We start from the raw sequence: 27,399 nt of genomic DNA, 5'->3' as shown, positions 1-27,399 counted from the left end.
TCAGTCCAAGGAGATGGGGATGTCTGAGGGGAAATGACATATACCCCTAGCTGGAAGTTCCTGTCCAAAACTCAAAACTTACTGCAAAATTTGTACACCATCTGTGATGACTAGATTAGCAGCTCCTTGTGATCCCTTCTGTGTCCTCTCCTGATCATTTAGGAAAGTACCTTATACTGAATAGTTGCCCACTGAATGAATCCCTTTGACTTAGTGACCCAACTCGGCCATTCTTTCCTTTTCCCCTTCCCAGTGCCTCTTTGACAAATTGGGCTTTTGGGGTTTGGAAAGAAACATAATTGGCTCAAACAATAAGCAATCTGGGGCACATGCTGGAAACCTGCAACTCAGCTCAAACACTGGTATTTATTGAGAGCAAAGCACTGTACTAAGTGCTTAGCAGATTAATAATAATGGTACTCTCCCAAGTGGTTAGTTCAGTGTTTTGCACACAGTAAGTGCTCAATAAATATGACTGAATGAAGAAATGGAATTTGTCAAGCACTGAGGTAGATACAAGATAATCAGGTATTGAAATCCCCATTTTGCAGATGAGGAAACAGGCACAGAAAAGTTAAGTAGCTTGCCCATGGTCGCACAACAGGTAAGTGAAAGAGCCAGAATTAGAACCCATTTCCTCTGACTCCCAGGCCCATGCTCTTCCCACTAGACCACAAAATTACCTAATCACCAAGCAAAATTACCAGGGAAATTCCAGTGAAGGGAAAGCTGGCTACCCTAGTTGGACAGTAGAAATACATCAAGGTAATACTAGCGACTAAAACTTAGTTAACGACTCTGGGTAACATCGGCAAACACACGATGTCCGACATTCAGAAACTAATCCCTCATTGTTCCTATGCAAAAATTGGCTCTGACTCACAGTACCTTGGCTTATCCAGGCTGGTCAGGAGCCACATGTCTTATGTCCGAGGGCAGCTTGTATTTAGGAACTAGCACAGCAGGAGAGCCAAGGTAGCCTAGAGAAAGAGGAGCGAGGAGGTTGACTAGCTGTCACATGGCTTGCCCACAGTGTGTTGACGACTGCCTGATTTGAGGGAGGGCCAGGCAGGGAGGAGTGCAGTGATTTTGCTCTGTAGAATTTCAAAAGGGAAAAGATATTCTATCAAGCATTTATCTCTTGGGTAATCAAATATGTTTTATGGATTCTGATTTTCTCAGTCCTTGTTTCCAATTTTCTAATATGCGTGGGCCCGTATTCCCTGGTGGGTTAGTCCTTCTGACAGAGTTTTTTAGCTGCTGAATTTAATCTCATTTTGCTAGCCACAGGAAACAGACTTCTACTTTATTTTTTTCCCCCCAGAAGTCTGAAGAAATAGAATCAAACAAACAAGGGCATTGCAGGAGGCTTCCCACTACAGCCTTTGTGCAGCTCTTAATACTTGGAATAGGTCTGAAAAAGTATTTACATATTACATGTTTTATTTTGCATTGTTCCCTGTCTGTTTTGCAGACAGCAAGCTGTTCATCCCTTTCCTCCTGTGCCACAAAAGAGGTTTTGGAAGTATGCCAGTATTCTCCCCCTCCCTTGTATGGTTGTGTTTCCCGTATGGATCTGTAGCTTATTTAATTGGTAGACCTGTAAGCAAATGTTCACGTCGTTCTGCTGGGGAGAGCAACTCAAGAGGAGGCTATAGGGCTCGGCACACAGCAAGTCCTTAATAAATATGATTGAATGAATACTTTTCTCAGCCCTGAATTGCCCAGGCTCACTTACTAAAAATGATGGTATTTGTTAAGAGCTTACTATGTGTCAAGCACTAAATCCTGGGTTACACCATTTAATCAGGTTGGACAGTCTCTGTCCCACACAGGGTTCACAACCTAAAAAAAAGGGTAGAGACTGAGCACTTTGCTTGTTCCACAGCATTGAAAAAAATCAAGAATCCAGATGTTTTTGAAATCCAAATGAAGGGTGACCATTCATCCAGCTTTATACAAGACTGCCCAGCTTTGAACTGGTCCTCCCACATCCAGTTTAAATTAAGCAGCAGACTTCTTTACAGCTGGCATTTCAGCATCCGGTTGCCCCTCCACCTTGAGTCCTGTCTCCAAGTTGTGTAGTTCAGAGCCCATCCCCATGGGAACCTGGGAAAGAAAGAGGGGGTGGGTAGAGGATATGGGGGTGCTTCCAGAACGGTGCTCTAGGATCCATACGATTTCCATACGATGGCATGAATGATATCATCCATTCTTGGGTGTATCAGAGATGGCCTCAAGGACAACCCAGTGTCCCACATTCTAAGTGCCAGCAGTATTTATTGGCCAACAACCACATCTTCAGAATACCCTTCCGGTAAACTTTGGATCCCCAAAACATCAAGGAGCCCTTCCTCCTTCAACCAAGACCCCGTTGAGAAACAGCATGGACTAGTGGAAAGAGCATGGGCCTGGGAGGCAGAGGACCCGTGTTCTAATCCCAGCTCTGCTAATTGAGTGCTGTGACCTTGGGCAAGTCATTTCACTTCTCTTTGCCTAGGTTTCCTCCACCACAAAATGGGGATTAAATAAGTGTTCTACCTCCTAAGATATGAGCCCCATTCAGGACAGGAACTGTGTCCAACCTAATTAACCCATACCTACACAGTATTTAAAAAAGTGCTCGACACATAGCAATTGCTTAAATACCTTAAAAAAAGAGTTGTGTCTTGCAAGGATGCTTCGCTAGATGATGATGTTTTGCCACTCAGGAATTTATTGCCAAAGTGATTGAGCATTTTTCCACATGCCAAGATTTGGGGGGATAAAATAACTTACAAGCAGAGGTCAGGTCAAAAATGACAAGATAATATGGAGGTTTCCACCAAATGATGTAAAGTAACTTGACAGGCATATTGATCTCTGGTAGATTGATCTTGGTGGTTCAGGATCAGAACGAAACTGCAAAGCTGATCCACTTATTTACTGCCGGAAACTCAGTGCAGTATCAGAAGACATTGAATTCATGTTATGCTTTCCCCTCCACAACCAAATTACTCAATCTGGGGAGTGGGTCTCAGGGAAAACAAGCAGACAGTCTCCTCGACTAAAGAAAATGTCACCCTTCAAGATAGTTAAGTGGGATTTAATTGAAACTGAGGTTCTGCCATGAGTTAGGATATGCGTAAGACCTCTAAGAAAAACATCCCTACCCACTAGAAGCTTCTTATATCAGGATCATCATCAGGAGCATTTACTGAGCCCCTCATGCTTCAATTGTAATAATAAGAATAATAATATTTACTAAGGGTCTGTGTGCAGAGCACTGTACTGAATGGTGGGGAAAAAGTATGAAAGAGAGTTAGACAGGGTCCCTGGGACTCAAGGCCTTCAACCTAAAAGTGAAGGGGAAAAAGGAGACTAGTGAGCTTGGATGATTCTCACATCTCTCTCTCAAGTCCTCACCTCTCTCTTTACCTGCAGTCTTGCATTTTGTCCTCCCTTCAGGATAGCTCTACTTAGCAGAGTATAATGTAATGGAGTTGGTAGGCATGTTTCCTGCCCACAAGGAGCTTACAGTCTAGAGGAGGAGACAGATGTTAAAATCAGTTAGATATGTACCAATCATATCTATTGAGTAATTACTGTGTGAGGAATACTACTCTCGGCACTTGGGAGAGTACAACAGTTGATAGAATCATTCGCTGCTCACAGTGAGCTTACAGTCTAGAGGGAGAGTGTTCTGGGATGAATATTGGGTATAAACCCAAGTGATGCAGAAGGGAGAGGGTGTAAGGGAAGACGAGAGTAAAACTGGGAAAAGCCACATGGGAAAGATTTGATTTTTTAAAGTCCTGAATGTGGGAAAAGTGATCATCTATTGGATAGGAAGGGGAAGGGAGTTCCAGGTCTAACCAAGTTTCTGGACGAGGGGTCAGCAGCGAGATAGCTGAGTGACTAGGTTGGCCTTAGAGGAGCAAAGTGCACATGTTGGGTTGTATTAGATCAACACGATAAGGTAAGAGGTGGATTCTGATTAAGGGCCTTAAAGCCAATAGTAAGGATTTTCTGTTTGATGTGGAGATAGATGGTCAACCACTAGAGGTTTTTGAAAAGTGGGAAGGCAAACAACTTTTTTTTTTAAAATGATCTTGGCAGCAGAGTGAAGTATGGACTAGAGTGGGGAGAGATAGGAGGAAGAGAGGTCAAGGAGGAGGCTAAGGTAATAGTGAAGACAGAATATTGTAAGTGCTTGGATCAGTGTGGTAGTGGTTTGGATAGAGGGAAAAGGGCAGAATTCAGCAATGTTGTAAAGGTATATATGACAAAATTTGGTGGAGATTCAATCGCATCTCTTCCTTCCTTCAAGACATCTCTACTCGGATGTCCTCCTGTCACCTCAAACTCATTTTGCCCAAAACAGAGCTCCTTGTCTCTCCACCCAAATCCTTTCCTCCCCCGACTTTCCCCATCACTGTAGACAGCGGCACCATCCTTCCCGTCTCACAAGGCTATCACCTTGCCGTTATACTTGTCTTCTGCCATTCAAACCACAAATCAAATCTGTCAGTAAATCCTGTTAGTCCCACCTTCACAGCATCGCTAAAATCCACCTTTTCCTCTCCAACCAAACTGCTACCCTCTTAATATAATCACTCATCCTACCAGGCCTGGAGTACTGCATTAGGCTCCTTGCTGACCTCCCAGTCTCCTCTTTCTCCCCACTCCACTCCATACTTCACTCCACTGCCCAGATCACTTTTCTACAAAAGCATTCAAGATGTCACCCACTCCTCAAAAAACTCCAGTGGTCTCCCATCCACCTACACATTATGCAAAAACTCCTCTTCATTGGCTTTAAAGCAGTCCACCACCTTGCCCCCTTCACTTCACAAGAACTGGACAAGACTGAACAGGCTAGGGAAAGACATTCATTAGACTGTAAGCTTCTCAAAGGCAGGGGGGAGTCTCTCCTTTTGATTTTACCTCCCCAAATGTCTAGTGCTGTGCTCTGCATACGCAGATGATCAATAGTTTCTCAGAATGAATGAATACATAGGTCTTGCCCTACATCGTCTTAGAATTCCATGGGGGAACAGACACAGATTGTCAAATATTCAAGAGGTCTAAGACAAAGAGCAGAAATAACAGTGCTCTGCACATAGTAGGCGCTTAATACCGACATTAATTATGGTATTCGTTAAGCATGTACTCTGTACTAAGCACTGCACTAAACACTAGGGGAGATCAAATATAAGCATATTAGACGATGTCCCTGTCCCACATGGAACTCGTGTCTAAAAATGGGATAATATATTTACCATTTTATAGATGAGGAAAGTGAAACCCAGAGAAGTTAGTAACCTGCCCAAGGTCACACCACAGGTAAGTGGCAGGGTTGGCTTTAAAACTAGGACCCTTGACTCCCGGGCCCATGCTCTTTCCACTAGGCCACACTGTTTCTCCAGCATGAGATAAAAAGAGATAAAAGACAGTTGTCTGTCTTATACGGTAGAGTCATCTCTGACCCATAGTGATTCCATGGACACATCTCTCTCATGATGCCCCACCTCCATCTGCATTGGTTCTGGTAGTGTATCCAAAAAGTTTGTCAATCAGTAAACCGGTAACAAACGATCAGAGGAACCCAGGAGCTGATGGGATGTCATGAACAGGAAGTTGGAGGATTAATCAGGGTGGAGGAGGCTTCATTTCATCAATAACTCTGGACTCCAATAATCCCCCTTTTTCCTCCATTGTGGAAAGAACAAACCTGAAGATTTTAGGCTTTAGCATGGTTGGAGCTCGGGTTGAATAAATGGGGGTGTCAGCAGGAAACTGAAATGAAACTTTCTCAGACCTTTCAACCTTGAGCTGCTCCCTCCGTTTCTTCTCTGTCCTCCAGAGAAATAATAGGTTCTGTTTGCAGCCAAGCTGTGTACGATTGTTTCTCCAAAATTCCTTGCCCCAGGAGTGTTATCTCTGATTACTGAAAAATTGTTCCTACATCGGGTTACATCGTCAAAACAAAGGAGGCTGAATTTTCTGCAGCTACAAACATGCTGGTTGCCTGTTTAACTACAGGGCACATGGGGTGTAGCTGGGAGCTGAGAATGTAGGTCCTCGGAGAAGTGGAAAACAGCTCAACCTGGTGGGAATGCTGAGGATGGGGGAAGGCAAAACAAGACAGATATATATCTATATCAATGTCTATATGCATATAAATATATGGATATTTATATATCTATATCAGTAAAGATATATATTTACACATATATATGTACATTTTGGCTAACTGCTGCTACCAGGCCAGGAAGAGAATAGCAAAATGTTATTACAGTCATGTGTGTGGTGCCAGAAGATGATAATAATGATGATGATAATAATAATAAAAACACAATAATAATATTTTTAAGCACTTTTTAAGTGTCAAGCACTGTACTAAGCCCTGGGATAGACACAAGATAATCAGGTCAGACCCACCCTGTCCCATTTGGAACTCACAGAAGTAGGAGAGAGAACAGATATTAATCAGTGGCATTCATTGATTGCTTACTGTTTTCAGAGCACTATACTAGGTGCTTGGAAAATATAAATATGATAGAGTTGGTAAAAGCCATCCCCGTCCACAAGGAGCTTACATTATTCAGCACGATATAAAAATTCCTTTTTGACATATGAGACCACTTAGGCACAGACAGGTTCAGTGACTTTCCAAGGTCCAAAGCAGAAAAGTGGCAGAGCTGGGACTAGCACTCCTCTGACTCCCAGGACCAGATCAAGGTTATCTTATCTTATCTCTGACATGAGCCAGCAGCAGCATTGGGTGATGTCAGAGCCAATGAAGGGGTGAGGAGTTCTCTGCATCAAACAGTAACTCCTCAACATTGGCTTTAAAGCACTCAATTAACTCATCCCCTATCTTACCTCTCTCATTTTCTACTACAACCCAGCCCACACACTTAGTTTCTCATATGCCAACCTACTCATTCTACCTTGATCTTGTCTATCTCACTCCCGACCCAGACCCCTTGCCCAATTTCTGTCAGGCCTGGAATTCCCTCACTTTTTATATCCAACAGAAGATCATCCTTCACACTATAATTATAAATATATATAGTATTTGTTGAGTACTTACTATGTCCCAGGCACTGTACTAAGCACTATACTAACTTTCAAAGCCTTATTAAAAGTATATGTCCTTCAAGAGGCCTTCCCCAGCAAAGCCCACATTTCCCTTTCTCCCACTCTCTTCTGTGCTGCCAGTGCACTTGGATTTGCATGCTTTCTTCAACCCAGGTCTGCAGAACATCTGTACTTATAAATTTATGTGACCTTGGGCAAGTCATTTCACTATGCCTCAGTTATCTCACCTGTAAAATGGGGATTATTACTTTGAGCCCCAAAGGGACTATGTCCAACTTGATTGGCTTGTATCTACCCTAGCACTTAGTGCAATGCCCAGGACATAGCACTTACACACACACACACACACACACACACACACGCACCAAAAAAAAAGGAGCATTGAGCAGATAAAAGGGAGTTAAGACCTGAGAGAATGGAAAGTTGATCAGGGTAAGGGGAAGCCCTGGAGAAGATGTGATTTCATTCATTCATTAGTATTTACTGAGCACATACTATGTGCAGAGCACTGTACTAAGCACTTGAAATGTACAATTCGGCCACAGTTAGAGACAATCCCTGCCCAGTAACGGGCTCACAGTCTAAACAGGGGAGACAGCAAAGCAAAATAAAAAAAAAACAATATCATCAAGATAAATAGAATCAAGGGGATGTACACCTCATTAACAAAATAAATAGAGTAATAATATATACAAATAATATATACAAATGAGCTCAGTGCTGAGGAGAGAGGAAGGGGGAAGAGCTGGCAGGGGAAGGGAAAGGAGGGGGGAGAAGAGGGAAAGGGGGAGGGCTCAGTCTGGGAAGGCCTCTTGGAGGAGGTGAGCTCTCAGTAGGGCTTTGAGAAGGGGGAGAGAATTAGTTTAGCTTACATGAGGAGGGAGGGCATTCCAGGACAGTGGTAGGATGTGGGCCAGGGGTCAACGGCGGGATAGGCGTCAACAGGGGACAGTGAGGAGGTGAGCAGCAGAGGAGGGAAGTGTATGGGGTGGGCAGTAGAGAGAAAGGAGGCGAGGTAGGAGGGGGCAAGGTGATGGAGAGCTTTGAAGCTAAGAGTGAGGAGCTTTTGTTTCATGTAAAGGTTGATAGGCAACCACTGGATAGAAACACTGTGAAATGGCAGATTAGAGCAAAGAGGGAGTTCCGGGTAGAAGGGATATCATGGGCAAGCAGTTGGAGGTGTGAGAAAGCAGCAGTGAAGAGTCAAAAGAGGGGTGCAGGAGGAGAAGAGAGTGGGTAAGAGCTGATAGAGGACCTTGAAGCCCATGGTCAGGAGTTCATAATGCAGAGAGGAATGTGTAACCAATGGATGGTTTTAAGGAGTGGGGAGAGGTACGCAGAGTGACATTTTAGAAGACTCATCCAGGCAGCTGTGTGAAGTATGGACTGGAGTCAAGGATGCTAGTGAGGAGGTTGATGCAGTTATCTAGCTTGGATATGACAGGTGTCTAAGTGTATTGGTCATTTGGAAGGAGCTAGAGGATGTGATCATGGAAAATTTGTGGAGGAAAAAGTGACAGAACTCAGGGATAGACAGAATTGGGGGTTGAAAAAGATGGAAGAGTCGAACTCAATGCCATGGTAAGTATAGTCACACCTTGAAGGAACAATTAGATCACCCACCAGTGTGAAGGACTATATAGTCCAAGGCAGAGGAGAGGATGACAATTACACAGTCAACTCGGAAGAACCCTAATACAACTCATACAGACCCAGGGAATCCACTCCAATCCAGAACAACAACAACAACAACAACACAAAAAATAATCAAGAAAATTGAGCTAAACTCCACTTCATATAAGCTGTGATAAGATGGTTTCAAGGTGCTCTTTCAGAGAATGCTAGAACCTGGCTGGAAGGCTGGCAGCAAATTTGCCAGGAAGGGCACTTCCCTCACTCTCTCATCCCCACTTAGAAGAAACCTCCCCTCATCCCACCCCCCGCTTTGGTTAAGTGGTGGGTATCCATCTTTCATCATATATATGACCATCCCTCATTTAACCTCTTCTTTTAGTGCTCTTTAGCAACCGCACAAATGCCAAGGATGCTTTTCTTTCAATTAACACTTCAAAGTTGACCTTGGCTAAAGCACTGCCCTTCCTTTGAAGACTTATCACATCTCCAAGAGGCTTTCCAGGACTAAACCTTCCTTTCCCTTACTCCTTCTCACTTCTGCATCGTCCTTACAGTTCTAGCCTTTATTAACCTCACACTCGGCCCTACAATACAGAAATATCTGTCACATTCCAATTTTCTCTCCCCCACTAGTCTGTAAGCTTCTTGTAGGCAGGGAACATGTTTACCAACTTTGTTATATTGTACTCTCCCAAGCACTTAATACAGTGTTCTGCTCCCAGTAAATGCTCAGTAACTACAGTTGATTGACTTTTAACTAGGTTGAATAGAGGGATCAAAACCCATATCAATTCAGTATTACTCTACAACAGATCTATATAGCAGATCGGATAGCACTCATCTAGTACGTTAGCAGAATGTGGTGTTTTGCTAAACTGGTGAAAGGCAACAACATTGAAAATTAAGCACTACATTTACAGACACACAAAAAAAATCAAATTCAAAATCTTTCATTACTGATACATATTTAAATGGCAATCTGATCATGTAGCTATTATTATTGTGCTTTCTAAAAATCACTTGTTTTTAAAACATCTGATTTTATTTGGATGATGGAAAACACTCGAAGCCACTTTATTTTTGGTGGGAAATGACTACATTTAGCCCTCTTTCATTTAACACTATTTTTGGGGAGCCAATTTAAGGTGCATTGTATAGTTATCCATTTTGTTGTAAGAAGATGCTACTGATGGTGAAATTCACCAGCAGGTGTCTCTCTGAATGAAAAAGGTGATGGAAGGCCCTTATCCTCCAACAAATCATGCCCAGTCTTTCTTATATTGTCATGCTTATTAATTGGAGCACCTGGCTCTATTTTCCCATTTTTGGCTTCTTCTCTTACAGTGTTTACAAAGCTTTCACTTTAAAAATAAAGTTGCTCCTTTCCTGCCTTCAGCACACCATTCTGGTCTACCAGCAGCCATTAACTCCCAGCTTTCAGCTGAGATATAGCATTGCCTGCAGCTTCGTGAAACTGCAACCTTAAGAGGTTTCCTCCATCCTCCTTGGAAGATCGTATCGACTACCCAGCCAGGCCGTGATAGTTGTTAACAAGTCTTTCCACGTCACAGATGGGTCCTAGGCTCTTCTGAAGAGCTGCTGTGGGAGCAAGTAATTTCATTTTGTGATGCAAACTGTTGCACTTCACTGGATTAAGACCCTCATGGTATTTCCCAGAAACCGGCTTCCTCTCTAACGCAAATTTTCACCCACGTGGTGGCGGGCAACAAGGAAAGTGACCCTCGCCTTAACTTTGAACAGATCTATTGGATCCTGGGAGAGTTCAGCTTTGACCCCCTCAAACCCAAGTGGAACTAAGACCCCCTCACTAGCACTAAAAAAATAATAATAGTTACAATAAAAGGGCAGACTGAAATTCGATAGACTAACAGACCAGCGTCAGCAGCAGCATAATTTAGAAATTATTCTACCCACCCCCCAACCCCAACCTCCCAGTTTATTTTGCAGACTGGAATTGATCTGTCTAATCTCTTATCTGTAGCTATGAAATTGTATTTCCCTCTTAATAGGCCTACAAATGTTATAGATGAATAGTTCAATAGCAGGGTAAAGTTGGAAAATGGCAAGCATACTAAAAAGGGACATTAGATTTGTGCACTCATGGTCCAAGAAACCAATACTCCTTGCTGCCTAGAATTTCAATCAGGATTTTCTCCTTCTTTGGCTTTGGGAGATGAGTAGGCTCTGGATGAACCAGTCATGGTAGCCCTCAGAGTTCTAGCCAGTCATTCTAGAAACTGGAACTTAATTTATATCCAGTCTCAGGGCTGGTTGGTGTATATGTTAAACGTTGTACATTTCCATGCATCTTGCCCCACATTAGCACATAAACGTCATCCCAAGCACTTAGTATGTGTTCCACCAAGAGTGAGCGCTCAATAAACACCATTATTGATAAAGAGGGAATCTGTCCTTTGCTTCCATTGTTTCTTCCATCCACACAGTACTGAGCACTGCACTCAATAACTTCTAGATCAAACAATCTCAATATAACCATTACTACTAGAAAGGTTGAAATCCTGATGATCTTACCCAGAAAGGAGTAAGCATATGAAATTGATTCCCCCAGAAATATGGGCCAGCAGGAAACATTAGTAAGTTCAAGAGGTGAGAATAGATTTGGAGACAAGACAATCCGGAGGATTACTAGAGGGAAAGTACATTCCCAACATTCCAAGCCATGCCAAGCTTTCATCATTTCAATATTGACAGCCATCTTCTGCATATAGATCTGCTTATTCAGTTAGTTGCTCATCTATTCTACCTTTCCATCCTTTTGTTATTGCCATCTTTATCCTCCTTCCTCCTGCTTACTCTCTCTGCAAGTACTTTTTGCCTGCCTGTCTCCCCTAGTAGAATGTAAACTCCTGGAGGAATGAGGTTGTATCTTTTCTTCTGGTGCCCTCACCCAAATTAGCATAGTATTCCACACACATTAGGTGCTCAATCAATGCATTCAGCTTTCCCACAATGTCACCACTATTCTTGCAGACATTGTATTATGGAAAAACTCATGTTGTACTGGCATTTTGAATGGTCCAGAACAAGTAGGCAGAGTGAATTATCCTAACATTGTCTCAAATCATCTACCCAAAGACCCTTTTTATGAAGATGTTTCCTTAATAACCTAATGATGATCAAATAATAATAATAATAATGGTGGTAAGTTCAGTGCTTATGTGTTAGGCACTGGACTAAACGCTGGGGTAGATATTTATTCAAGTAATTCAATCTTATTTATTGAACGCTTACTGTGTGCCAAGCACTGTACTAATTGCTTGAGAGAATACAATAAAACAGACATTCCTGCCCACAACAATCTTACAGTCTAGATGGGGAGACAGACATTGATATAAATAAGTAGATATAAGGTAATTGGGTTGGAAACCCAGGGACTGTCCCACATAGGGCTCACAGTCTTAATCCCCATTTTACAGATGAGGTAACTGAGGCACAGAAAAATAGAGTCATTTGCCCAATGTCACATAGCAAACTAGTGGCAGAGCTGTAACTAGAACCCAGATCCTTCTGAGTCCTAGGCCTGTGCTCTAGCCACTATCCAAAATATGTAGTAAAATAAATACAGTCTGTAAGCACTGAGTAGAATTGACTGATGGATTGAATGTAGAGAGAAAAAGTTAGTGGTATTTGACAGTCCATCCCTAACCATGAAGTTGGGTGTCCAGGAGGGTTACCAGCATATGGCTCCTCCAAAAACTGCACTGTACTAGGCACTTGGTACCCATATGTTAGGATGAAATAGCTTAAGAATTGAATTAATGAACATATAAATACAAAAATACTTATATATACGCTTTCTTCCAAAATATACTCCTTTCCAAAAAAAAAAATCAGTCAATAATACAACCACCACCATGTCCCAAAAGCACACATTCACCAGATCATCACTGACTCCTCACTGTCATTCAACTCTCATATTTAATCTATTGCTAAGACCTGCAGGTTCTTGTATAACACTTTCCAGATCTAACCCAACCTGTAGGCAGCCACTTTGCTACAGGATCTGGTTCAAATATTAATATAAGTACTGGCTAGACTATTACATGAGTCTCCTTGCTAGTCTCCCTGCCTCTAGCCTCTCCCTTCATGTCTATACTACATAATGCTGCACATATCATTGTCCTGAAATGTCATTCAGCACCTCTCTCTCCATTCCTCAAAAGTCCCCACTGGTACCATGTCCCTCCACACTATCCAAAAATTCCTCACAATTGGCTAGAGTGTTAATTCCTTGAGGGCAGGGATCATGTCCACCAACCATATTGTACTCTCTCAAGGCCTTAATACAGTGCTCTTCACAAAGTAAGTACTCAATAAATACTGTTTCATTTGACTGATTCAAGATTCTTCACCAACTCACACCACCTTACTTATCTACTGTGCATTTGGCACACAAAGTGCTAAGTAAATCCCATCTGCTCTCTTCATCTACTATCCCCCAACTTGCTCTTTTCAACCCACCCAAGCCAGCCTTCTACCTGTACCTCACTCCCAACTTCTCTACTATGCCCCCTTACTCTAGCTACTCCTGTAGCTTGGAACACCTCCCTGATAATTTTTTTCTCTTTAAGAAACATGGTGGTTGGTGGTTTTCTTTTCCCCCCTGCTTTACAATCTTTGTTTTAGGGAAGACCTGATTAAACTCCTACATTTTCCATTAGAGTGATATCCACTGTTTTCTCCTCCTTTCTGCCCCCTATGCCTCCTGTCTCTCCCCACTCCAGTCTATACTTCACTCTGCAGCCTGAATCATTTTTCAACAAAACCTTTTTGTCCATATTTCCTCACTCCTCAAGGGCCTCCAGGCATTTCCCATCCAGCTCTGCTTGAAGCAAAAACTCCTTACTATGAATGTTAAAGCAGTCAATCCCTTTACCCCCTCCTATCTTACCTCCCTGATTTCCTACTACAACCCAGCCCTCACACTTTGCTCCTCTAATGCCAACCTACTCACTGTACCTCAGCCTCATCTATCTCACCCCCAACCTCTCACACCCTGTATCTGGCTTGGAATGTCCTCCCTCTTCATATCTGACAGACAATTATTCTCCCCACCTTCAAAAGCACCTTACATTTTAAAAGCATATCTCCTCTAAGAGGCCTTCCTTGACTAGGCCCTAATTTCCTCTTCTGAACCATTCTTCCACTTGAATTTACACCCTTTATTCACCCCTCCCTCAACCCCACAGGACTTATGTACATACCCATAAATTTATATTAATGCCTGTCTTCCTCTCTAGACTGTAAGCTCATTCTAGGCAGGGAGTGCGTCTTCCAGCTGTTATATGGTGCTCTCCCAAATGCTTAGTACAGTGCTCTGGGCAAAGTAAATGCTCAGTAAACATCACTGATTGAACCCACAGTATGTACCTGCCTCTGGGCAATCAGGCCGCTCTTCTTCAAAAGCCCATTAATTCAGATCATGTTGCTTTCTAAACAGACAGCTCTGTCTTGGTTGGTTTAACAATATCTAGCAGCGAACTATCCATCAGCTTCTAGCAGCCATGTGATCATTTTAAGGGAAGCCTTTGGGCAACAAAGCAGGTGCCAGGCTCTCATTTTCTGGCCCGATTGACAGGAAAGGGCCACCTAATAATTATTTGGTATCTGGTGAACTCTTTCTCTGTGTCAGGCACTGTACTAAGTGCTGGACCTGATATTTAGGACCATTCAAGCCCGTTGGTTGGGCCACAAGGCCATCATGACTAGGTGCAAGGGGCAGTCAGAATGGCAGGTGACTGGTTGATACAATATCCTCACCTACTGGGTCTATTTCTGGCTCATCTGAGAGGCATCCAGCTGGCACCAGCTCTTGATTCTTAAATGCTAGAGCTTTGTCCCATTTGCTGGTTAGTTACTTTGCATTATATGCTGTGACTTGGGGACCCAGGAGAGAAGTCAGTCATCTTGCAGAAGCTGCTGCTCTCCCTAGCAGAGGGAGTGTCCAGTTCACAACCTTGAGGTCTCTCAGGGGGAGAACATCTCCTCCAGGCTGCAAATACCGATGCCCAAGATAAAGGAGGAAGTTTCTCTCTCTCTCTCTCTCACACATACACACACACACTCTCTATAGCATTTGTAAGGTATTTACTATGTGTCAAGCATTGTTCTAAGTACTGATAATCATATTGGACACAGTCCATGTCCCACATGAGTCTCACAGGCTTAATCCCCATTTTACAGCTGAGGCGACTGAGGCACAGAGTAGTCGTGACTTGCCCAATGTCACCCAGCAGATAAGTGGTGGACCCAGCAATAGAATACAGATCCTTATTTATTAAATAGTGTCCGGCCATTCATTCAATAAATACCTATGGTACTTATTAAGCACTTAGTGCTCTAGATGGTAAACTCTCCGTGGGCAAAGAATATGTCTATCAACTCTGTTATACTGTATTCTCCCAAGTCTTAAATGCAGTGCTTTGCACATATTAAGGGCTCAATAAATGTGACCGATTCTTCTTTATGGCATTTGTTAAACACTCAATCTGCCAGGCACTCTACTAAAACACTCAAGTAGATAAAAGAAAATCAAATTTAACACAGTCCTGTCCCACATGGGACTCACAGTTTCAATCACCATTTTACAGGTGAAGTAACTGAGGCACAGAGAAGTGAAGTCACTTGCCCAAGGTCACCCCGCAGACAAGTGGCAGAGTTGACATTAGAACCCAATCCTTCTGATTCCCAGTCCCGTGCTCTTTACGCAAGACCATGTTGCTTCTTGTGTGCCAAACACTCTTCTCAGCACTAGGGTAGACATGATAATCATGTTGGACATAGTCCATTTCCCACATAGGGCTCACAGTCTAAATTAGAGGGAGGAGGTTTTAATCCCCATTTTACAGATGAGGAAACTGAGGCAGGGAGAAGTTAAATAAGCTTGCTGCAGGCAGGGAATGTGTCTATTATACTGTTGTATTGTACTCTCCCAAGTACTTAGTACAGTGCCCTGCATACAATAAGCACTCAATAAATACAATAGGTTGATCAATTAAATGACTTGCCCAAGGTCTCACAGCAGAGAAGTGGCAGAGCTGGGATTAGAACCTAGGTCCCCTGACTCCCAGGTCCATGGTAAATCCATTAGTCCATGCTGCCTCTCAGTGGGATTCAATGAGTTCCTGAAGTGAGAGCTTGGGAGAAGCAAGAAACTCAGTCTCCACTCTCTATCCAGGGAGGCAGATGAACAAGCTGTTTACAGATGGTTGAAGCTGGAGGAAAAACAAGGATGCAACAGGTAGTAACAAGAGTAGGGAAAGATGAATAAATAAGTAGTAACAACAATTAATACAAGGCTGACCTAAATGCAAGAGCACAGGCTTGGGACTTTAAGGATCTGGGTTCTCTCCTGGCTTGCCACTTGCCTTCTGTGTGACCTTGGGAAAGTCACTTAACTTCTCCATGCTTTATATTCCTCAACTTCAAAATGGGATTTAACACCTGTCCTCCCTGTTAAGTAGACTGAAAGATCCAAGTGGGATGGGAACTGTATCCAACCTGATTATCTTGTATTTATCCCAGAGTCTAGTACAATGCTAGTAAGCATCTAGTAAATGGTTAACAAATATCAGTTATTATAGATGCAGTGAAGGTAATATCCCAGCACCAAGACTACAGGAGCTCCTGGACTCAGGGTCGTCTCATCAATCCGGTTTTTCAAAGAGGGACAGAATCCCATCTGGAGGACTGGGAAGGTCCAGAGGCTGATCTCTCTGTGTCTGATCAAGGCCGCTCTTAACCTTCATCCTAATTGCTAAGGAGATACTGCTGGATTGATGTGGCTTGGGGTAGAGGCGTGTACCTGTGAAAAGCTTCCTGGAGGAACTGAGGTTTCAAAAGGACTTGTAGTTCACTGAGATGGGGAAGGTTGAGTTAGCAGATATGGGGTTTGGAGGAGAGTTTTAGTGAGGGGATGGGGGAAGGAAACAGCATAAGCAAGGGGACAGAGGCATGTGAATCCAAAACAAGGATGGGAAAAGAGTGCAAGGTGAAGTGTGGAGAATGAAAACAGAAGAGTAGGGAGCTGGGGGAGAGCCATGAAGACACAATTCCCAAGTTTAAGATTTAACTGATACTCTTCTTTCCCCTCTATTTCCCTAACATTCAAATCAGTCTCTGGTGCAGCAAGCCATTTTCAACCACATTCAATCTATGGTTCGAAAGGAAAAAGCCTTAATAGAGACATACATCTTCCATTTGCCCCTTCACATGCCTAGTACAGTGTTGTACACACAGAAGACAATCCATAAGGATGATGACGACAACAGTGGTAATGATGATATATGAAGCATTGGGAAGAAGGAATGGAGAGCAGCTACCCAGTTTTCCTGGCCACTGGTGCTCAACAGAAATCAGATGCCCCATTCGGCAATGTCATTATAGACTGCCCATCTGGACATCTGTCCACTCAACTATATGCCCAGCCTGTTTTGAACATTGTCCCCAGCTGACCAGTTTACCCATTGCAAGCAAAATGTTGTCCTGGGTGCCCATTCCAAGCAGAATGTCAGTTAATTTTATTTACTGAGTGCAAAACACTCTACTAAGCACTTGTGAGAGTACAACAATAGACAATCCCTGCCCAAATTGAGTTTAGAGTCTAGAGGGAGAGACAAACATTAAATATAAATAAATTACAGATGTGTGCAAAAGTGCCGAGGGGCTGGAACTGAGGAGATGAATAAAAGGAGCAAGTCAGGACGACGCAAAAGCGAGTGGGTAGGAGAAAAAAGGGGCTCAGTCTGGGAAGGTGTCTTAGAGGAGATGTGCCTTCAATAAGGCTTTGAAGAGTGGAAGAGTAATTGTCAGTTATGAGGAGGGAGGGCATTCCAGGTCAGAGACAGGATGTGGGCGAGAGGTTGGTGGCAAAATAGATGAAATTGAGGTACCTTGAGAAGGTTGGCATTAGAGGAACGAAGTGTTCTGGCTGGATTGTAGTAGGAGAGTAGCAAATGCTGTCCTGAGAACTGCATATGGTACAATGGAAGACAGAGACCTTACCCTTAAAGAGCAGACAATCTAATGAAGTTACTAGATGGGAGGGGTACAGGGAGTGCAAGTAGACAAACTGTCCCCACACAGTGAAGCAGAAAGAAAGCTCTCGCTGCAGGACTGGCCCATGAAACAGACCTTTCAGGAGACCCATCCAGCCAGAGCACCACCAACATAGCAGGAGGAGAGAGGCCCTGGTAGAAGAGTCTGAAAGCTGTGGCCCAGGGGGAGGCTGGTGAGAGATTAGTGAACTAATTCCAGACTCCAATCCAGGCCCCACCTCAGCTGCCATCTCACAGATTCCACTGGCTCTGGCAGCCAAATTCTCAGTTTCCCTCCACAGGGCCACCAGCATTGGGGGAGGTGGCTGTGGAGCCCTCAGCTGGTAAACATCTACTGTGTAGTGGGGTGCCCAGTCCAGGAGTGCTGTGTGAGCAGGGGATACTGTTGAGGGGAGGGTGCAGGTGGGGTACACAGCTCAGAGAGAATTAATCCCTATTATTACACAGTTAACTTTGTTGTAAGTCCAAATACCTGCAGAAAGTCAGTCAAAATTATTTATTGAGCACTTACTGTGTGCAGAGTACTGTACTAAGAACTTCAGCGAGTACAACAGTTACATTCCCTGCCCACAACGATGACCCCGTAACAAGGCCCGCAGCCTGACAGCAATGGAAACCAAACCCCATCCACTCCCACACTTCCCACAACCCAGCCTCCACATTAGCCCACAGGACTGCCTGCCAGCCAGTGAGGAAAATTGCCATACTTCCCCAGCTTTGTGACCTTGGGCAAATCACAGAACTGCTTTGTACCTCAGTTCCCTCCTCCATACAATGGAAAGCTATCTGTTCTTTCCCTCTAAGGCTGTGTGACCCCCTATGTGGAACAGGGAATGAGTACAGGTAATTAGCCTGTACCTCCTGCAACATTCAGCACCTCACTTGAAACCTAAAACATAAGTGTCACTGCTATCAGTGAAAATACCAAAAAAACCCAAACAAACAAAAACCCAAGAATCCTGAATACATTTCTGGGAAAAAAAAATGGGCCAAATAGGGCTTTGAAGAAGTGAGTGCCTTACACTTGGTTAAAAAAAAAAAACAAAACAAAACAGTTTTTTTTTTAAATGTCTCCTTAATGTGGTACTGTAAAAATGGAAGCAAACATCTCTAGAATCAAAAGCAGGTTGTAATACAGCTCTAAGTTTCACTGCTTCAGATCTAGTTCCTTGTTTAGTTCCAGTGGAGGAGGGTAGACACAACCCACCTATATCCCATGATCCCTGTTGCCCTGCCATCATGAATATATGTCCTCGCATAATACACATTTTCCCTCAAAGCAGCCTGGTGTTTCTTTATGATTAAGATAAAATGGAATTTATGGGTTAGGCTGAGCATTTCCAACAACTCAAACAAAAGGTACAAGACATCCCTGCCAGAGACATTAAATTATACATTATAGCTCTACCTGGAGTCAATCAAATCCTTCCTCTTCTTTTTAAAAAATGGATTCAATCACATCTGCAAGGAGCTGGACTCAGTGTTCATTAAAGGAGGGAAAAGAGGGCACTGAGGATGATGAGAAAATGGGGAAGTTAGCTCAGATGGGGGTGGGGGTGGAAGGGGGACAGCATACCGCTTGGTTTGTGAGCCCGTAGTTGGGTATGGATTGTCTGTATTTGTTGCTGCACTGTACTTTCCAAGTTCTTAGTACAGAGATCTGCACACAGTAAGGGCTCAATAAATACAATTGAATGAATGATGATGAGGGCATCACCTTTCAAGACTGATGGATATGGCTCAGACCTGAGAAATAGAGGCTATCTCTGTGCCTCAGTTATTCTTGCAATTGAGAACCTAGGTGAAGGAACTGATGAGAGTAGGAAGAAGAGGAAAAAGGAGCAGGAGTGGGAGGAGGAAATGTTATGCGAGGAACTGTATTGATGAGGAGGTTTCTCTGCTTGGATTTTGTCCTCAGGGAGGGTTGTTCTGTTAGCTAAAACGGGCCAGCACGAAAACAACACTTTCTAAAAATTAACTTGAATTCAAGTGTCTTACCTCAACATTTTCTGGATTTTTTTTTTCCAATCAAGGGGAGAGTCCAATTTTCCATGATATTGCAGAACTAACTGGAATCCCATTTATTTTAGTCCTGGGAGGACTGAAGGTAGAATCCTCAGCCTGCCAGCTGATTGTCTCAGGAGTCTGTGTGATTGACAGCTGCTGTCTAGAAGATTCAGGGGTATTTGTGTCCCTCTCCTTCCCTTCCTGCAGGGCTGGACTCTGGGAGCTCTAAGATTCTCTAGGGTGGTAAGCAAGGGGTAGAGAATGGAGTCAGACGATTGTGACCATGGTCTGGAAAAATCTTCTCAGAGTAAGCAATCTTTGCAAATGGCCCCACATATTCTCAAGTCAAAAGTGGAAAGAAACCCTTTGCAGTACAATTTCCTTTGCCCATTCAGATTCATGCTTGGGACAGGTGGTAAACTCCAGTCAGGTGAAGTTCCAAATCCAAAAGTGAGGATGTCAGAGGAAGCATTTAAAGCTTCCTTACATCCCTGTTGCTGCACTGCAGCTGAAAACTGGGCACTGGGGGATTACAGGCAGGACCAGCCTGGAAGCTCTGGGAGGATCAAGAGACAAGGAAGCAAAAGCAAAAAAAAAAACAAAAAAACCAGTGCTGGGCTTTGAAATTTAAATTGTGTTGAGCATTGTTTGCACAGTGTGACTGTGTTTGTACATTCTGCACTAACTTCTCAGTCATTCATGTGGGACAGGGCCTGTGTCTTAACTATCTCAGATGTGCATCTATCTGACATTGCTTAGTATCCCGCTTTATACCTAATAAGTGCTTAACAAGCACCATCATTTTTTTAAATATAGCATTGAAGTACTTACTATATGCCAGACACTGTACTAAGTGCTAGGGTAGATAGAAGCTAATCAGGATGAACACAGTTTATGTCCTATGTAGAGCCACAGTCTTAATCTCCATTTTACAGATGATGTAAAAGTGAGGCATAGAGAAGTTAAGTGACTTGTCCAAGGTCAACATTTTAATCATATTATGAATCTCAAGGAAATTTACCTTCAGTATTTTCTTCAACTATGAAGGAAAGGTACATAGAGATACATCAGGTGAGCCCTTATATGGAGGGAACAGCTCTGCCAACAGTACTGCATTGTTTCTTCCCGAGCACCTAGCACAATGCTCGGAACACAGTAAGAGCTCAATAAATACCAGTGATTGACATGAAGGCCCTATTCCCGTGTCCTTGGAAAACATCAACCAACCCACAATGTGAACACTTTCTAGAATTCTCTGCAGAAATCACTCCATAGGAACTCCATTGACTCAGTATTGGGGCCCGGAGAAAAAAGTAGTTTCCCCCAGTCTCCACAGCCAGAACAATTGTGTCTGCAGAAGGGATTACTCAGTTTCCTAGATGAGATATTTATCTCATTGGCAGAATAAATTATATGTTCTGTCTTTGCACAGTATTTTTTCTTGATAGGGAGATGAATTTATTATGCTGGCTTTGCAAAATACAATTACAAATGTGTTCGGAAGCTGTGGGAGAGAGTTGATTTGTCTACAGTGATTTTTTAAAGTAGATTTCCCTATGCATCTGCTCTTTTTGAGGATCGTTGCCTCTTAGAAGCTTTAGGAGGCCACTGGTTTAGCTTGTGCGGCAGCAGGGGACATGGCCCAGGCTGCACTGAATTTAGGAAGTGTATCAATACTGCTATAATCTCAGACCACAGTCTCCTCTCAGGGTTTTCCCTTCATGTGCTTATTTCCACTGGGCAGATCATTCACTGGGACGCTGATCAGGTCCCTGTTTCTATAAATCGGTTTCTTCTTGCCTCAGCTGGGTTGGGTCATTAGTGGCAGCACTCAAGAATACCAGGCATCCTTCCCTTTGCCAGTGTATGGACAACTGACTATATGCACATTGGATATGTAACATAATAATGGTATTTGTTAAGCACTTACTTTATGCAAGGCACTATACCAAGCACTGGGGTAGATACAAGCAAATTCATTCATTCAATAGTATTTACTGAGCACTTACTATGTGGAGAGCACTGTACTAAGCACTTGGAATGTACAAATCGGTAACAGAGACAGTCCCTGCCCTTTGACGGGCTTACAGTCTAATCGGGGGAGACAGACAAGAACAATAGCAATAAATAGAATCAAGGGGACGAACATCTCATTAAAACAATAGCAAATAAATAGAATCAAGGTGATGTACATCTCACTGACAAAATAGGGTAATTAAATTTTATACAGTTGAGCGGATGAGTACAGTGCTGAGGGTAGGGGAAGGGAGAGGGGGAGGAGCAGAGGGAAAGGGGGGAAAAGAGGGCTTAGCTGAGGAGAAGTGAAGGGGAGGGTAGAGGGGGAGCAGAAGGAGCAGAGGGAAAAGAGGAGTTCAGTCTGGGAAGGCCTCTTGGAGGAGGTGAGCTTTAAGTAGGGTTTTGAAGAGGGGAAGAGAATGAGTTTGGCGGAGGTGAGGAGGGAGGGCGTTCCAGGGCCACGGGAGGATGTAGCCCAGGGGTCAACAGTGGGATAAGCGAGAACGGGGGACATTGAGGAGATGGGCGGCAGAGGAGCGGAGCGTGCGGGGTGGGCAGTGGAAAGAGAGAAGGGAGGAGAGGTAGGAGGGGGCAAGGTGATGGAGAGCCTTGAAGCCTAGAGTGAGAAGTTTTTGTTTCGTGCGGAGGTTGATAGGCAAACACTGGAGGTTTTTATGAAGGGGAGTGACACGCCCAGAGCGTTTCTGCAGGAAGATGAGCCGGGCAGCAGAGTGAAGAATAGACTGGAGCAGGGAGAGAAAGGAGGAAGGGAGATCAGAGAGCAGGCTGACGCAGTAATCTAGCCGGGATATTACGAGAGCCTGTACCAGTAAGATAGCCGTTTGGGTGGAGAGGAAAGGGCGGATCTTGGCGATATTATAAAGGTGAGACCGGCAAGTTTTGGTGACAGATCGGATGTGTGGGGTGAATGAGAGAGCCGAGTCAAAGATGACACCGAGGTTGCGGGCCAGAGAGATAGGAAGGTTGGTCGCACCATCCACAGTGATAGGGAAGTCAGGAAGAGGACAGGGCTTAGGAGGGAAGATGAGGAGCTCAGTTTTGGTGGTGTTGAGTTTTAGGTGGTGGGCAGACATCCAGGTAGAGAGGTCCTGGAGGCAGGAGGAGATACGAGCCTGAAGGGACGGCGAGAGGACAGCAAATCAGGTTGGCTACAGTCCCTGACTCACATGGTGCTCACAGTATTAATCCCCACTTTACAGATGAGGTAACTGAGGCCCAGAGAAGTGAAGTGACTTGCTCAAGGTCAAATAGCAGACAGGTAGTGGAGGCAGGAATAGAACCCTGACCTTCTGACTCCCAGGCCCATGCTCCTACACCATGCTGCTTCTCTGGTTCAGTAATAACAACAACAGCAACATTTAATAAGGGTTTACTTTGTGGCAGTTCTGTACAGTTTGGTATAGTCCCTGCCCCACTTAGGGTTCACAGTCTAAGTGGGAGGGAGAACGAGTATTGAATCCCCATTCTACAGATGAGGAAACAGGCACTGAGAATTTAAATGATTTGTCCAAGTTCATATATCAGACAAGTGGCAGAGCCAGAATTAGAAGCCAGGCCTTGAGACTCAAGCCCATGCTCTTTCCACTAGGCCAGGCTGCTTCCCTTCTTGGTAGCAGTTTGTGGAACTTAGAGGGTTCCACCAGTGGGAGAGGCCTTAACCGCTCTCTCCCTTCTTCATCTCCCCATCCTGTTCCTCCCCACTTAACCCCACAACACTTCAGTACTTCCTGGTCACATAAGCTCTTTAAGAACCAACCCCCTGCCTGACACACACACACCATTTCTGTACATATTTAAAAACTCTGTTGCTTCCCCACTACATGTTCTTTATCTTAACATCCGTCTCCCCTATTAGAAGGCAGAGATCATGTTTACTGATGATTGTACTCAGCCAAGCCCACAGTATAATTTTCTGCCCAGAAAAAGTGCTCAATAAATACCATTGTTGTATTCATCCATTCATTCCCCTCTCAGATTTCTGTGAATGCAGGTGACCCTTTTGAGCAACGGAAGTGACTCAAGAACCAAGCCATAAAACCTGCCTATGGGCACAGACACGTGAGATTTCAACCTTCAGCCTGGAGAAAGTGCCAGGAGTACTGATAACAACAAAATGAAGTCCAACACAGCTGCAGTTGACTTTGGACGGCCTCACTGACACTATCTTTTTATTTTTAAATGGCATCTGTTAAGCGCTTACTATGTGTCAAACACTTCAAGCACTGGGGAAGGTACAAGTTAATTAGGTCCCATACGGGGCGCACAGTCTATGCAGGAGATTATGCCCTTCTCTCCCGCACAATTCCTCTCCTCAAAAGGGAGCCCAATGTCATCTTCCTGTGCTCTTCAGCCACAAACTTAAAACTGCTTTGCAGACCAAAAGTGCGGGGTGTAAGTTCAGCCATTCTGACGACTGCCTTCCCATCCATGACGAGAGCACAGTGCTGTGATTTTGGTTTTAATGAGGCTGTGGAGTCCTACTCTCCCCTTGGCTGGACATACATCACTCACCCCACAGCAGAATCATTCAAGGGCAAAGCATGAATTGGCTGAGAACGATGGGTACCCCTCATATACAGATCGATGGCTTCTGCGTCTTTTAATGCGCAAGCAAGGGGAAACCTCCCGTTTAATGTCATTTGCCGCAGCCTTGCAGATAAATCAAGATGCTTGTCAGCCCACTGAATTTACCAGCCTACTCTGCTCCTGAGAAGGGACAGTTGTGGGGAACCGGTTGTCGGCAAATCTTCCCAGATGTTTTAAGCAAGTCTTTGGCTTTTCAGAGTGATGAGCTGGAGGACTTTGTTTACTAAAGGGGTGTGAAAGTCTATGATAATTGAGTGTTTATAGATTTGATTTATATAGTTCTGTCTATTCTGTTATTTAGGCCCTACTGTGCTCATTCTACTTCTTACTTTATCTTTGCTCCTCTTGTTTTCACTATCTGTAAGTAATTTTCTCTCTCTCCATGGTTACACTTAGTATGTACCCAGGTGTTTTCCTTAGCAGTGGAGTAATCCTACATCACTCAGGACTGTCTTTTGTCTCCATCGCAGTGGACTTCTAGAATGAGTCGTCTACACTCGCTGCCTTGAATTCCTCAACTCCAACTCTCTCCTGGACCCCCTCCAATCTGGCTTCCGTCCCCTCCACTCTACCGAGACTGCTCTCTAAGGTCACCAGTGACCTCCTTCTTGCCAAATCCAATAGCTCCTACTCTATCCTAATCCTCCTCGACCTCTCAGCTGCCTTTGACACTGTCAACCATCCCCTTCTCCTCCACACCTTATCTCACCTAGGCTTCACAGACTCCGTCCTCTCCCGGTTCTCCTGTTATATTTCTGGCCGTTCATTCTCGGTCTCCTTCACGGGCTCCTCCTCCCCCTCCCATCCACTAACTGTAGGGGTTCTTCAAGGGTCAGTTCTTGGCCCTCTTCTGTTCTCCATCTATATTCACTCACTTGATGAACTCATTTGCTCCCACGGCTTCAACTATCATCTCTACGCAGATGACACACAAATCTACATCTCCTCCCCTGTTCTCTCCCCCTCCCTCCAGGCTCGTATCTCCTCCTGCCTCCAGGACATCTCCACCTGGGTGTCTGCCCGCCACCTAAAACTCAACATGTCCAAAACTGAGCTCCTTATCTTCCCTCCCAAACTCTGTCCTCTTCCTGACTTCCCTGTCACTGCGGACAATACGACCATCCTTCCCATCTCTCAAGCCCGCAACCTCGGTGTCATCCTTGACTCAGGTCTCTCTTTCACCCAACACATCCAATCCATCACTAACACCTGCCGGTCTCACCTTTACAATATTGCCAAGATCCGCCCTTTCCTCTCCATCTAAGCGTCTATCGTACTGGTACAAGCTCTGATAATATCCTTGCTGCATAATTGTTTCAGCCTTCTCTCTGATCTCCCTTCCTCCTCTCTCTCCCCACTCCAGTCTATTCTTCATTCCGCTGCCCGGATCATCTTCTGCAGAAACGCTCTGGGCATGTCACTCCCCTCCTTAAAAACCTCCAGTGGTTGCCTATCGACCTTCGCATGAAACAAAAACTTCTCACTCTGGGCTTCAAGGGTCTCCATCACCTTGCCCCCTCCTACCTCGCCTCCCTTCTCTCTTTCTTCTGCCCACTCTGTGCGCTCCGCTCCTCTGCTGCTCACCTCCTCACCGTCCCCCATTCACGCCTATCCCGCCGTCAACCTCTGGCCCACGTCCTACCACTGTCCTGGAATGCCCTCCCTCCTCACCTCCACCAAACTCTCTTCCCCTCTTCAAAAGCCCTACTGAGAGCTCACCTCCTCCAAGAGGCCTTCCCAGACTGAGCTACCCCTTTTCCCTCTGCTCCCTCTCTGCTCCCTCCCCCTTCCCCCCCTCCCCTCAGCTAAGCCCCCTTTCCCTCTGCTCCTCCCCCTCTCCCTTCCCCTCCCCTCAACACTGTGCGCATTTGCATATATTTTTATTACCCTATTTATTTTGTTAATGAGGTGTACATCCCCTTGATTCTCTTTATCGTGATTATGTTGTCTTGTTTTTGTCCGTCTCCCCCAATTAGACTGTGAGCCCATCACTGGGCAGGGATTGTCTCTATCTGTTGCCGAATTGTACATTCCAAGCACTTAGTACAGTGCTCTGCACATAGTAAACGCTCAATAAATACTATTGAATGAATGAACTTCCTTTCGGGCTCCGAGGACTGAGACAGGCTAGCTATGGCTGCTTAAACAGCTACGAAATAGGGGCAGGTCTCCCTCACTTCTGGGAGACTTCAACATAAGAAGTCACACATTCCCTCTCCTCCAGGAGCTCAGAGTATAATCGAGAAGAGACAGGCACAAGTGGTTTTAAATAGTGGGAGTAGGTGGAAGATAAAGGGTAAAACAAAAAGTAGGTCAAATAAATCAGGATGATGTAGCTGAATGAACAATTGAGCATAAAAATAAAAGTACAAATACACATCTCGTTGTGGGCGAGGAACACATCTACCAACTCTTAAATTGCATTCTCCTAAATGCTTAGTAGAGTGCTCTGCACACAGTAAGTGCTCATTAAATATGATCTGTTTGTAAGTTCTGTGGAGAGGAATGACTTATATGAAGAGGGTGGCTGTGGGGTTGTCAATAATAATCAGGGAAGCCTTCCTAGAGGAGGTGGTAGGATTTCAGGAGGGCTTGAAATAATATTGCTATGAGTGGTGTTTGATAATAATAATAGTGGTATTTGCTAAGTGCTTAATATGTGCCACCCATTTATTAAGTGCTGCAGATAGATGCGAAACATTTAGGTCACATGATCTTTATCCTCCATGGGGCACACAGTCTGAAATGGAGGGAGAGAAGGGATTCATTCAGTCTCATTTACTGAGCAGTTACTGTGTGCAGAGCACTGTACTAAGTGATTGAGAGTACACAGCTTACAGTACAGTGAGGCTCTTATCCACATTTTACAGATGAGAAAACTGAAGCAAAGAGAAGTTGAATGACTTGCCCAAAGCCTCAGCAGGAAGCTTTTACTACGTGCCAAACATGG

At 44.2% G+C, this 27,399-nt stretch overlaps 1 long non-coding RNA gene across 1 annotated transcript in view; it reads right to left on the bottom strand.

Moving 5' to 3' along the window:
* Positions 1 to 1,924: 1,924 nt before the first annotated feature.
* The window catches only part of LOC114812064, a 37,784-nt gene continuing 12,309 nt past the window's right edge, over positions 1,925 to 27,399 (bottom strand). Inside the window, exon 2 of the long non-coding RNA XR_003759738.1 lies at positions 1,925 to 2,109. This is a non-coding gene — a long non-coding RNA (uncharacterized LOC114812064). The remainder of the gene's footprint in view (positions 2,110 to 27,399) is intronic.

This window comes from Ornithorhynchus anatinus, chromosome 5 (assembly GCF_004115215.2).
Source record: "Ornithorhynchus anatinus isolate Pmale09 chromosome 5, mOrnAna1.pri.v4, whole genome shotgun sequence".
NCBI classification, from domain to species: domain Eukaryota; kingdom Metazoa; phylum Chordata; class Mammalia; order Monotremata; family Ornithorhynchidae; genus Ornithorhynchus; species Ornithorhynchus anatinus.
Note: the sequence above shows the minus strand (reverse complement) of the source record. Positions and strands in the feature narration are given on the sequence as shown.